The sequence below is a fragment of the Danio rerio genome, chromosome 10, assembly GCF_052040795.2.
Source record: "Danio rerio strain M-AB ecotype USA chromosome 10, GRCz13ab, whole genome shotgun sequence".
Lineage (NCBI taxonomy): Eukaryota > Metazoa > Chordata > Actinopteri > Cypriniformes > Danionidae > Danio > Danio rerio.
The window spans coordinates 48,557,501-48,570,448 of NC_141030.1; the positions used below are offsets into that span (position 1 = coordinate 48,557,501).

The 12,948-nt window shown below is 32.0% G+C and overlaps 2 protein-coding genes and 2 long non-coding RNA genes across 4 annotated transcripts in view; 2 read left to right on the forward strand and 2 right to left on the reverse strand.

Moving 5' to 3' along the window:
* Window positions 1-12,948, forward strand: part of myo18b (myosin XVIIIB) — an 880,426-nt gene that overhangs the window by 427,004 nt on the left and 440,474 nt on the right. The window lies entirely within an intron of this gene.
* LOC147842218 (uncharacterized) overlaps window positions 1-12,948 on the reverse strand; it is a 167,245-nt gene that overhangs the window by 141,073 nt on the left and 13,224 nt on the right. The window lies entirely within an intron of this gene.
* Window positions 1-12,948, forward strand: part of slc4a5b (solute carrier family 4 member 5b) — a 90,173-nt gene that overhangs the window by 4,922 nt on the left and 72,303 nt on the right. The window contains exon 2 of the mRNA XM_087271254.1: window positions 5,470-5,622. The gene's annotated coding sequence lies outside the window, so the exon portion shown is untranslated. The remainder of the gene's footprint in view (window positions 1-5,469; window positions 5,623-12,948) is intronic.
* Window positions 7,527-11,813, reverse strand: LOC147842220 (uncharacterized). Its single transcript, XR_015501673.1, has 4 exons — window positions 11,047-11,813; window positions 10,673-10,991; window positions 9,870-10,137; window positions 7,527-7,885 (listed from the first exon to the last, which is right to left on the reverse strand). It is a non-coding gene; the product is annotated as an uncharacterized LOC147842220 (long non-coding RNA).

A 12,948-nucleotide genomic window follows, 5' to 3' on the forward strand; every position in this document is an offset into this window, starting at 1 on the left:
GCTCCAGTTTCCCCCACAGTCCAAACACATGCGCTATAGGGGAACTGATCAATTAAACTGGCTGTAGTGTATGAGTGTGTATGAGTGTTTTCCAGTACTTGGTTGCAGCTAGGAGGGCATCCGCTGCGTAAAACATATGCTGGAATAATTGACAGTTCATTCCGCTGTGGTGACCCCTGAAAATAAGGGACTAAGCCGAAGGAAAAAGAGTGAATGAATGACTGATTTGTTTGTCTTTGCCATAATGACAGTACATAATATTTAGCTAACTACTTAGTAACATAATATTTGACTAAATATTTGTTGAGATACTAGTATTCAGCCTCAAGTGACATTTAAAGGCTTAACTAGGTTATTTTATGGTTTGTTCTGTAGCCAATGGGGGAAAAAATCTTAAAGGGGATAATAATAGTGCACAGTAGTTATATATATATATATATATATATATATATATATATAAATTAAATAACAAAATATATATATTTATTTATTAATTTTTTTTAGTGCTGGGGACGGATTAATTGCATCCAAAATAAAAGTTTGCATTGACATTATATACGTGCGTGTGTTTTATGTATTTATGATTATGTGACACACATACACACACATATAAACACAAACCTATACAAAACTCATTTTTTACATAGGTATTTAAATGTATATGTCATTTGTATCATTCATTCATTCATTCATTTTCTTTTCGGCTTTGTCCCTTTATTAATCTGGGGTCACCACAGCGGAAGAAAATTACCTAGAAGAAAAATACGATAGAAAATACTGTAAATATGCTTTTGCTATATATATATATATATATATATATATATATATATATATATATATATATATATATATATATATATATATACAGTTGAAGTCAGAATTATTAGCCCCCCTTTTAATTTTTGTTGTTTTTTAAATATTTCCCACATTATGTTTAAAAGGACAAGAAACTTTCACAATATGTCTGATAATATTTGTTCTTCTAGAGAAAGTCTTGTTTGTTTTATTTCGGCTAGAATAAAAGCAGTTTTTAATTTTTAACACCATTTTAGTGTCAATATTATTAGCCCCTTTTAAGCTAATTTTTTTTCTATAGCCTACAGAACAAACCATCATTATACAATGACTTGTCTAATTACCCTAACCTGCCTAGTTACCCTAATTCACCTAGTGAAGCCTTTAAATGTCACTTTAAGCTGTATAGAAGTGTCTTGAAGAATATCTAGTCTAATATAATTTACTGTCATCATGACAAAGATAAAATAAATCAGTTATTAGAGATGAGTTATTAAAACTATTAGGATCAGAAATGTGTTGGAGAAATCTGCTCTCTGTTAAACAGAAATTGGGGAAAAAATAAACGGGGATAATAATTGAGGGGGGGCTAATAATTCTGACTTCAATCATAAATAGACATGTTTTGTAAATAATAGAATGAAAATAACTAGTGTTGTTTTTGATATCTGTAATAATAATAATTAATAATGTCAATAATAATTTGCATATTCACTTTCAAATAATGGCTACCCTGCTGAAAAGTCCAGCTTAAACCAGCCTAGGCTGGTTGGCTGGTTTTAGCTGGTCGACCAGGCTGGTTTTAGAGGGGTTTTGGCCATTTCCAGGCTGGTTTCCAGCCATTTCCAGCCTGGTGTTAGCTGGTTAGGCTGAAAAATGACCAGCTAAATCCAGCTAAAACCAGCTTGACCAGCCTGGGTTAAGCTGGACATAGCTGGTTTTGGCTGGGCTCCCAGCCTGGCTAGGCTGGTCAAGCTGGTTTTAGCTGGTCATCTCCCAGCCTGACCAGCTAAGACCAGGCTGGAAATGGCTGGAAACCAGCCTGGAAATGGCCAAAACCCCTCTAAAACCAGCCTGGTCGACCAGCTAAAACCAGCCAACTAGCCTAGGCTGGTTTAAGCTGGACTTTTCAGCAAATAAAAAAACATCATGTGACCGTATTTTCAATTCAGAACAGCGAAATTTGAGTAAAATCCAAGGTAAGTCGAGTGTTTAACATCACTGTTATTAATATGAAGTTGTTTAACATTTCTACCAAAAAACGCTGACATATATTAAATGGTAAATCTTCCCTCAGTCTGTTTTGAGCCCAGAGCCAGAGCCGTTAAACCCCGCCCACTTTAATTTAATTGGTCATTTTTGAGTGATGTTGACATTGACGAGCCTTTGGAAAAGGAAGCTAGGTAGGCTAATCATCGAAAAGTAAAGTGATTCTTACAAAGAAACTTTTCACAATAACTTCAAAACAGTTTAGCATCACATATGCTTAGTATAAGCTATTAATTGATTTTAAAAGTAGAAGCTATTAATATGTAAATATCTCTAACAAAATATTATTTCAGAAGTGAATCATTTAACTCCACATCATGAAATATTCATTAGCATATTCATTATTTTAGTTATGTGGTAAATCATTATGTTGATGCATATATTTACATTTTACAGCCGTTTAGCAGATGTTTTCTTTCAGCGTGATTTACATGAGGAGATGTTGATGAATGTTTGTTTTGATTTCTGCCGTGTGAAATGAATATATATTAATCCTCATTTTCTCTACAGCACTTTAAAACAAACAGAGTTCAACAATTTAAAACGCTTAAACAGAAGTCATGATGACTTCACAATAAAGCAAAATATGAGATTGTGCTGCCATCTTGTGGATGTAATGAAGAGTCAGGCGCTTATTTATTACAGTATTTACATATTTACACACAGGGTTTGTGTACTGTAGTGACTATTTTTGACTTTTAGTACAAAAAATGCTCTTAATGTGTTTCTTTTGTGTTCAATACATGTACAGTAAACATTTTAATGAAAGTAAATATTTAATTAAACAAAATATACATTTCTTCTAATTTTGGTGAATTTTCAATAATTGATCAATGGTTTTACTCATGAATTATTTACTTAATACTGAGGCCACACTACGCTAGTGTGTGTGTGTGTGTGTGTGTGTGTGTGCGTGTGTGTGTGTGTGTGTGTGTGTGTGTGTGTGTATAATTAAAATGTATTATTTTTTTATTCATATTTGATTGTTGTTTTATTTTTTATTATTTTTTGTAACTTTTGTTTATTCAAAAATAGCTTTATATAATTATTTTTAACTTTTTATAAATATTTTTTCAATAATTTTATTTATTATTTATTTTTTATATTGTATTTTTAGTTATTTCAGTGTATCAAATTGCATATTTATTTGATTATCTGATAAACAATTTAAGTATATTATTATTATTGTTGTTGTTGTTGTTGTTAATGTAAAATACCCACACTTTAGATTTTGTCATTATGCCTTTAATTTTTTGTTAACTATAATTTTGACATTATAAAGTAAAATATCAAAGCAAATCCCATTGTATATTTATTTGATTTATATGTGTAAATATAGTAAATTTTACATTATATGTTTTTTCCAAATAGAGATAATAAGTCACCTGGTGAAATTGTATTCATATCGCAATATACAGCTGAAGTCAGAATTATTCGCCCCCTTTAAATTATTATTATTTTTTTTAATATTTCCTAAATGATGTGTAGAGCAAGGAAATGTTCACAGTATGTCTGATAAAATCTTTTCTTCTGGAGAAAGTCTTATTTGTTTTATTTTGGCTAGAATAAAAGCTGTTTTAATTTTTTTAAAATCATTTTAAGGTTAATATTATTAGCCCCTTTAGAAAAAAAAAATTCTCGATAGTCTACAGAACAAACCATCATTATACAATAACTTGCCTAATAAACCTAACCTGCCTAGTTAACCTAGTTATGCCTTTAAAAGACTGTTAAGACTTTAAGCTGTATAGAAGTGTCTTGAAGAATATCTAGTCTAATATTATTCACTGTCATCATGACAAAGAGGAAATTATTTTATTGATTAGAAATAAGTTATTATTAAAACGATCATGTTTATAAATCTGCCCTCCGTTAAACAGATATAGTGGAAAAAATAATCAGGGAGCTAATAATTCTGTCTTCAACTGTATATATAAACTAAGTTTACATATTCTATCATTTGATCAGTTAGCAGGTTTACATTCATTGCGTATGCATAAATTAAATAAAAGCGTAAGTTAGCAGTATTATTAGACACTTGTCATTAAAATAAGTCCACAGTTTGCTGCCAGACTTCGTGCTGCTGTGCACCTGAGATAGGACGATTCTAAGGGCCCATGCATTTTGGAGGCCCTAACGTTTCAGCACCGCCTACATGTGCATAATGAATTTTAAAGTCATTTATCTGTTTTCCTGCCCTGAATCAAAAAATTAAACTTGAGCCAAAATCTCGTTTGTTTTTTTTGTCCATTTTTTGAAAGCAAAAGAAAAACCGGAAAACAGCCATTTTCTTAATTTTCCATCTTTGGTTTGAAATAAATGTTGTTTATTTCATTTCATTTGCAGGAAAGAGGGTTTAAAACTTGAGTTTTTTTTTTGTTATTTTGGCAAATGTAAAAAAAAAAGACTTTACGTTATTTCTTTGGTCAATCGTCTTTGTTGTTGTGTTTTATTTTGAACAGAAGATGAGGCTCCGGGCTCTACATTAATCAGAAGGTGTCCTGTTTATTTTAATTAAATTTTATTTATTGTTACAGGTCTAGCTTGCTTTGTGGAGCCGTGCAAAGTTAGGAAATGTTACTACTACATAAATTAATTTGTATGTTTACACACACATACACAGATGAAGTCAAAACTATTAGCCCTTATGTGAATACATTTTTTATTTTTCCAATTATTTCCCAAATGATGTTGAACAGATTCAGGAATTTTTCACAGTGTTTCCTCTAATATTTGTTCTTCTGGAGAAAGTCTTAATTATTTTATTTCGTCTAGAATAAAAGCATTTTTAAGCCATTTTAAGGTCAATATTATTCGCCCCCTTAAGCTATATTAGTGTTGGATTGTCTCCAGAACAAACCACTGTTATACAATGACTTGCCTAATTACCCTAATCTGCCTAATTACCCTAGTGAAGCCTTTACACGTCACTTAAAGCTGTATAGAAGTGTCTTGAAGAATATCTAGTCTAATATTATTTACTGAGATGAGTTATTAAAACTGTTATGATTAGAAATGTGTTGAAGAAATCTTCTCTCCGTTAAACAGAAATTGGGGAAAAAATTAAACAGGCGGGCGAATAATTCAGGGGGGCGAATAATTCTGAACACAAAATAAAAATATATCGGAATGTTAGATTTTTCCAGCCCTAATTGGAAACATTTATTTACTGCAGTGTTTTATTTATTTTACTGAATTACTAGCTCTTTTTTTCGAGCTAAACATTTCACAAAAATAACTTTTAAATGACGTTTAAATCCTAAATCAGTGCAATTATATAGGTATTAAAATATTACAGTTGTTTGCAGGGCTTTTAAGAGTCCAAATATGTTGTGATCTCACTGCTCACCAGATAGATACGAGACTAAGTCCTGTTTTTGTGTATTGGTTTTCTCTTTATAATAGCAGGCAGACTGGCGTATGTCACGTGACCTGCGGTGTTTGAGTGATCAGCCAATCAGAGCGCAGGTGGACAGTGAGCAGGTCTGCTACTGTACTAATAAACACTCTCATCTGATGATCTGCACTTTCTCCATCTCTACTGCACTTCAGTGACAGGTAAGCTTTTTAATTTAGAACTTCATCAAATCTGACACGCTTCAGAGGTCTGCCCTAAGTGTTGAAGAATGAAAGCAATAGTGCTGTATACATATGTGTGTGTGTGAGTATGTGTGTGTACTGTGATATATATATATATACATATATACAAATCTTAAGGGGGCTAATGATATTGATGATATATATTCTTAATTAATTTTTCCCAAGTGCTGTTTAATAGACTTTTCTGAACATTATAGTGTTAATAACTCATTTCTGATTTATTTTCTCTTTGTCATGATGACAGCACATAATATTAGACTAGATATCTTCAAGACACTATTATTTAGCTTAAAGTGACATTTAAAGGCTTCACTAGGGTAATTAGGCAGGTTATTGGACAACACTCTTAATAGGGGCTAATAATATTGACTGTTAAATTAATTAAAAAATAAATAAATTAAAAAAAAATGCTTTTATTCCAGCCAAATTAAAAGAAATATATAATAGGAAATATTGTGACAATATTTGCTCTGTTAAACAGCATTTGGCAAATATTTGAAAAATAATACAAAAAATAACCATAACTATATGGGTTATTCTCACGAAACCAGTAAAACAACGTGGCACTTAAGATTTTAAATATAAAACTTAGTAATTTGTTAACAAAAAAACATTATAATAAAGACAATGCTGTTCTCTATGAAGCACAATGTGTAATTTCAACATAATTTATTTATTTCTAATCAGTTTACGACATTTTGTACTGAAATTCTCATTACTGAAACATGTCCATGCATTTTTGAACGTGTGTTATGTTGTAATTTAAACAAATTAGCATAAAATTTTTTGAATAAAAACAAATGAATTGTTTTAATAGATTATCTTACATGACAAAACAAATAGTTTACAGAATATTCATGTATAATGACATTTAGAAAAAAATGAAAAATTAGGTCTCATCCTCCGCAACCATTTTAAAGTGCTGTTTAAACACACATAAAGAGTTGAAATAAAGTTTAATTTTGTATATAGAAGCACATGGGCCAGTTGTTTTAAGATGACGGCCAGGAAAGAAAATCTTTTATATTTCTCCAGTTTAATGTAAAATTTTCTCCTGTCAAAATGGTTACAAGACTTTTTGATTATCATTACCGAAACAGGAAGTTTTCTACATTAACATAATTGTTAGATTTGCAAATTTTTATGAAAACAAACTTTTTTAAAGTCTTAATTATATGCACTGAGAATTTTTTTAAAAATCATCATAGCTTCCCTATTATTTGCAAAAAATATTGAGGCACCTCATTCTCCGCAACTCTTTTCTCATATACCGCAACCATTTAGGGACAGTTGCGGTAGAGAGAACATGTGTTTCGGGAATGAGAATTTAAGTAAAACTGCATACTAAATTCAAATAACTCTTTTGAATTTAATGTTAATTTAAAAATGTACCAACTGTTTATATTTTGCTTTGATTTGTTTCATTTTAAACAGTCAGCAATGAAAAAAATGAAGTCTTTAGCAAAAGCCAGGTTGGAAAAAATTGTACAGCAACCCAGAACTACTTGAGGAGTATAGAAGGAAAGAAAGAGAGAGGTGAGATTTGGAGATGGCATAGCAGGTGTAATTACTAAAAGAAACACTCAATAGTGTTAGGAAATCTAATCATTTAGGTTAATAATTTAGTTTTGATCTGCACACACGCAGTGTACAAATGCGCATACACGCACACAAATATATTTTTTCTTATAGTTTGAACCTGTAGGATTTAGTTATAAATAAATACTTAATAATACTTATTTAAATAAATAATTAATATAATATATCTAAAAGGGTGTAAATGTTCCCCCAGAAACACCCCTCAGATGTCAGATTACAGTACGCTTTTGAAAAATGAATGAATGATAATGATAATGCATCACGTGTGTATATATATATATATGTGTGTGTGTGTGTGCGAGTGTGTGTGTGTGTGTGTAGGAGTCAAATGTGTGTGTGTTTTCTGTGTTCTCCATCATATCGCTGTGGATCAATGCCTGTCAGTCCTGATTATCTGCTTGTCCTGAGGTCTGAATCGTCTGCTGTGAAGGACATCCATCAGTGTACAGTGTTCATTACTGTACTACCGGACGCTCTTCATCTTACAGCACTGACTAAAGCACTGCGCAATTAGCAGGACAAACTAAAACTGTTGGAATAATGCAGTAAAGTAAATATACAATATACATCATTTATAGGGTGATTTTGAAGCATGCTAAAGTGTAATAAGCTGAATGTATAGCTGCTTTTCCACTATCGTGCCAAACCGTTCTAAGAACACTTCGGTACGGTTACGGTTGTTTCTCCACTGAGCCTGGAACGGCGCGGCACGATTACAAACCGTTCTTGGCCCGGAATTCTCGGCACGGTTAGACAACCGTGCTGAACTGTGCTGACAGATTCTGTGTGTTGACGTCGCGACTCGGTTGCTAAGCTACCACAGCTGGCTCAGCAGAAGCGCGCTAGTCATCGGACATCCTCAATAAACTACAGTACATTTAATATGAAATAATGATCCAGGTCTAAACGATACAGTTTGAAAAAGGTTTTAAAACCATAGAGCAGTCTCTGGCAGAGAAGTGAATAACTCATCACATTCTAACGAAGATATTTTATTCATTAAAGTTATTATTTTATTGACTTTAATACAGACCTACATCGCTTGCCTGAATGTGAGTTTATTGCACGCAGCGCTGTATTTCACAGCACAAAACTCGCTCTGATCCGGGAGAGAGATGCCAGCGATTTGCGCTGCTGACTTTTTTTTCCTGCTGCGCATCGAATAAAGCGAATAAAGTCACGCTCAGCATCGTCGATGTCCAAATTCCACAACAACATAACTATATCCATGGAACACGAACTTGCAGACTCTTTTAACAACGAGGAAATAATTGCACTTTTTAATTCAAAGCCAGGACAGCTTGTTAATTCCGGCGAGACCACCTGAAGGACGGCGTGTTGTAATGTCGGCTGTCCAAAAGACTTTGCTTGAAAGCTTTACGGAGCGGCACTGTAACTGTCCAAGGTAACGTTACTGTTGAATGATTTATATTATAGCATATGCACTAATAAACAAGTCAAAAGAATGAATGAATTAAATAAATATGGATTCTTAAATGTCAGTATTGCTTTTACTCAAAAAATATCAATACGTTTTGACAAATGTTTTATAAAAATAAAATGAGCAATTTTCATCATTTCAGCTATAGGCAATTATATGATTCAGTTATACATATGACATTTATGAGGCATGTAACATGTTTCTGTGTTTTTGTTCTTGGTGATCTTTAATATAGCTACGCAAATATTTTCTAAAACGTCAAGCAATAATTCGCCTTCAGCTTGTTAGTTAATTATGAACACAAAATAATTATAATAATAAAAATAAAATTATCAAAATAAAAAGATAATAGAGCAGCATTTTGCTAAATATAATAGTGCTTTATATGCTTTAAATCCTGCAATATATGTGTTGTTTCATATTCGTTTTTTTCACTTGCTGCATTCGTTATTTAATGTTTGAATAGTAAAACAAATAACAGCCATCGCTTAATTGGTTTCATTTTAACATCATAATGTAGTATATTTTATATCATTAACAACTTTTGATATAAAAACGCAGTGTAATTTAATTGATTGTTAAAAATGAAATAATTTATGTGCTGTGTTTTTATTAGTGAAAGTGCCCGCTCAACTTTGACAAGGCCTGTCCAAAATTATATTTCTGCCACTATAATGCAAATGCACTATTATTTTTGTCTTATCATTCTTTATTTTTCTGTTATGTTCAGAGATTTTAAATATTTATTTCCCCTCTAATTATTTTCAATCATCACGTTACATTTTGGTAATTTTCCCTCCAAATAAAATTTAGCCAAAGCTGCGCAACATATAAATAAATAAGGGTGCACATGTACCGATATTTAGCACCCCTATTTGATAGAGCGGCATAACAGTGTTTAGTCACATGGTTGCTTTTGCTTTTATGAAAAAAAAAATACTTGTTTCGGCTCTTATTTAACTTTAATTGAACAAAGGGAGCCGTTTACATTGCGTTACCAAGGCAACTACTGATGCGTTTTGTGTAATGTTTTAAAGAGCTTTGTCGCAGCACGACAGTGGAAAATGAAACCGTATCCGTGCTGTCTGGCCCGGTTTGGCACGGAATGGAACAGTTCTGTTTAAAGAACGATTCAGCACGATAGTGGAAAAGCGGCTTATTATACATACAGCTCTTGGATAATGAATGCTCCAGCAAACTGTACTAATAATACTATAGTGAACTAATCAACTGTAATAAATACTGTAGTATACTTTAGATTTTACTACAGTAAACTGTGGTGTATTATAACATAATAGCGACGATAGTCACCACAGCACATGAATTACTATAGTTGTCGTGTTACTATAGCAACGATAGAATCATTACAACAGATCAATTACTACAGTTGTTTTTACCATAGCGACGATAGAATCACCCCAATAGATTAATTACTATAGTTGTTGTTACCATAGCAACGATAGAATCACCACAATAGATCAATTACTATAGTTGGCGTGTTACTATAGCAACGATAGAATCACCCCAATAGATTAATTACTATAGTTGTTGTTACCATAGCAACTGTAGAATCACTCCAATAGATCAATTACTATAGTTGTTGTGTTACCATAGGAACGATAGAATCACCCCAATAGATCAATTACTATAGTTGGCGTGTTACTATAGCAATAATAGAATCACCACAACAGATCAATTACTATAGTTGTTGTTACCATAGCAACGATAGAATTACCACAATAGATCAATTACAATAGTTGTCGTGTTACCATAGCAACAGTAGAATCACCACAACAGATAAATTACTATAGGAGTTGTGTTACTATAGCAACGATAAAATCTATACAACAGATTAATTACTATAGTTGTTGTGTTACCATAGCAACGATAGAATCACCACAACAGATCAATTACTATAGTTGTTGTGTTACCATAGCAACTGTAGAATTACCACAACAGATCAATTACTATAGTTGTCGTTACCATAGCAATGATAGAATTACCACAATAGATCAATTACTATAGTTGTTGTGTTACCATAGCAACAATAGAATCACCACTACAGATCAATTACTATAGTTGTCGTTACCATAGCAATGATAGAATTACCACAATAGATCAATTACTTTAGTTGTCGTGTTACCATAGCAACAGTAGAATCACCAAAACAGATAAATTACTATAGTAGTCGTGTTACTATATCAACGATAAAATCATTACAACAGATTAGTTACTATAGTTGTTGTGTTACCATAGCAACGATAGAATCACCACAACAGATCAATTGCTATAGTTGTTGTGTTAACATAGCAACAATAGAATCACCACAATAGATCAATTGCTATAGTTGTTGTGTTACCATAGCAACAGTAGAATCACCGCAATAGATAAATTACTATAGTTGTTGTTACCATAGCAGCGATAGAATCACCACAATAGATCAATTGCTATAGTTGTCGAGTTACTATAGCAACGATAGAATCACCACAATAGATCATTTGCTATAGTTGTCATGTTACTATAGCAACGATAGAATCACCACAACAGATCAATTACTATAGTTGTCGTGTTACTATAGCAACGATACAATCATTACAACAGATCAATTGCTATAGTTGTTTTGTTACCATAGCAACGATAGAATCACCACAATAGATCAATTACTATAGTTGTTGTGTTACCATAGCAACGATAGAATCACCACAACAGATCAATTACTATAGTTGTTGTGTTACTATAGCAACTGTAGAATTGCCACAACAGATTAATTCAAGTACTTTACTACAGTATGGCCAAGGTGAAAACACAATTCAACTTTAATTTTTCCTTTTATTAAATAATTTGTTTGTAAGCTTTTCAGCATAATTGTTTTTCATAATTCGTTTTTATTAATAATAGTTGTTAGTATTAAGTTTCATTAGTTACTGCATATGTAATGCCAGACAGAATCTGTGGACCTTCATTTTATTTTTTGCTATTTTTGCGCTACATTTTGTAAAACATCAGCGCACTTATGCAGAATGGTTTTGCAGCAAAACTAAAATAAAAAAGAAAGAGTAACTTAACTTTTATTCTTACACTTAAACTTCAATTAAAAAACAACTTTTTTTGAAAAAAAAGCAGGTTTCCCATAAAACTTAAAATATTACTGTATTACTGTAACTGTATTGCACAAATCATCTACACATCTAAACATCTATATATTGTTTAATATTATAAATATAAAATATACACAAAATTCTTATAGAAAAAAACAAACAAATGTGTAAATGTACACATTTAATAAAAAGTAAAATAGATTGAATGCTGGCTATACAGTCTCATTGGTACATTTTAGTATGACTTGCTGATGCTCTAATAAGAGGTAGGTTTAGGGGTGGGGTTTGAGGCCACGCCTCTTTTTTAAAAATAGCATGAATATGTATGAATTAACCACTTTTCTGACAATTCGAAAAATAGGCCTGGGAAATATGCGGTCAAAAATTCAATGTTGGTCTAGTTAACAAATTAATATGTTTAAAATGTGAAATAAATTTTTTATAAACAGGAAACAATCATGAGAAACATAAAAAAATATAAACTTTAGATGAATGTGTAGGTTGTAATGTTTACTACATACTACGTTTGAATCTAAATGTATTATCTTTCTATTCCTAAAGATGTTCAGGGACCAAGCTCCTATTTTAATGCATATAAAACTGCTTTGCTTACTTGCACCAATAATAATTATCTATGCTTACTGAGAAATGTTCATTTTCATAAAGTGGTGTGTGTGTTTCTGCTGTATATACTCTGTATATGTGGTAGTTATGCTTAACACCTCTGCTTTATTTCTAGTCAGTAACTGTAGCTTGTTTCAGTGTGATGGCACAGCAGCATTTCTAACATCAGTTCAGTTGTTTTTTAATTAATACCGAGGTTTTATTTTTATTGTCAACTTTATTTAGTAAACATTAGCATAACATTACTAATATTTAGTAAATATTAGCACTTTCAATAACGATGTTAACCGTAGTTGCGAGCCGCTGAACTCCTCTTCATGGTATTTTATTTCCAGATAATGCTTCTGAATGTATGAATCAATGCATGATGTGATGAGAGTGGTGTGTCCGAGTGTGTGTGTGTGTGTGTGTGTGTGTGTGTGTGTGCTGACAGTAGAAATCCTCCATAATTATCCCGATGCATTGGGTTTTCCTCTCCCTGCGGTGTCAGAGACATTGATCTGATGATCTGCTGGTCCACGT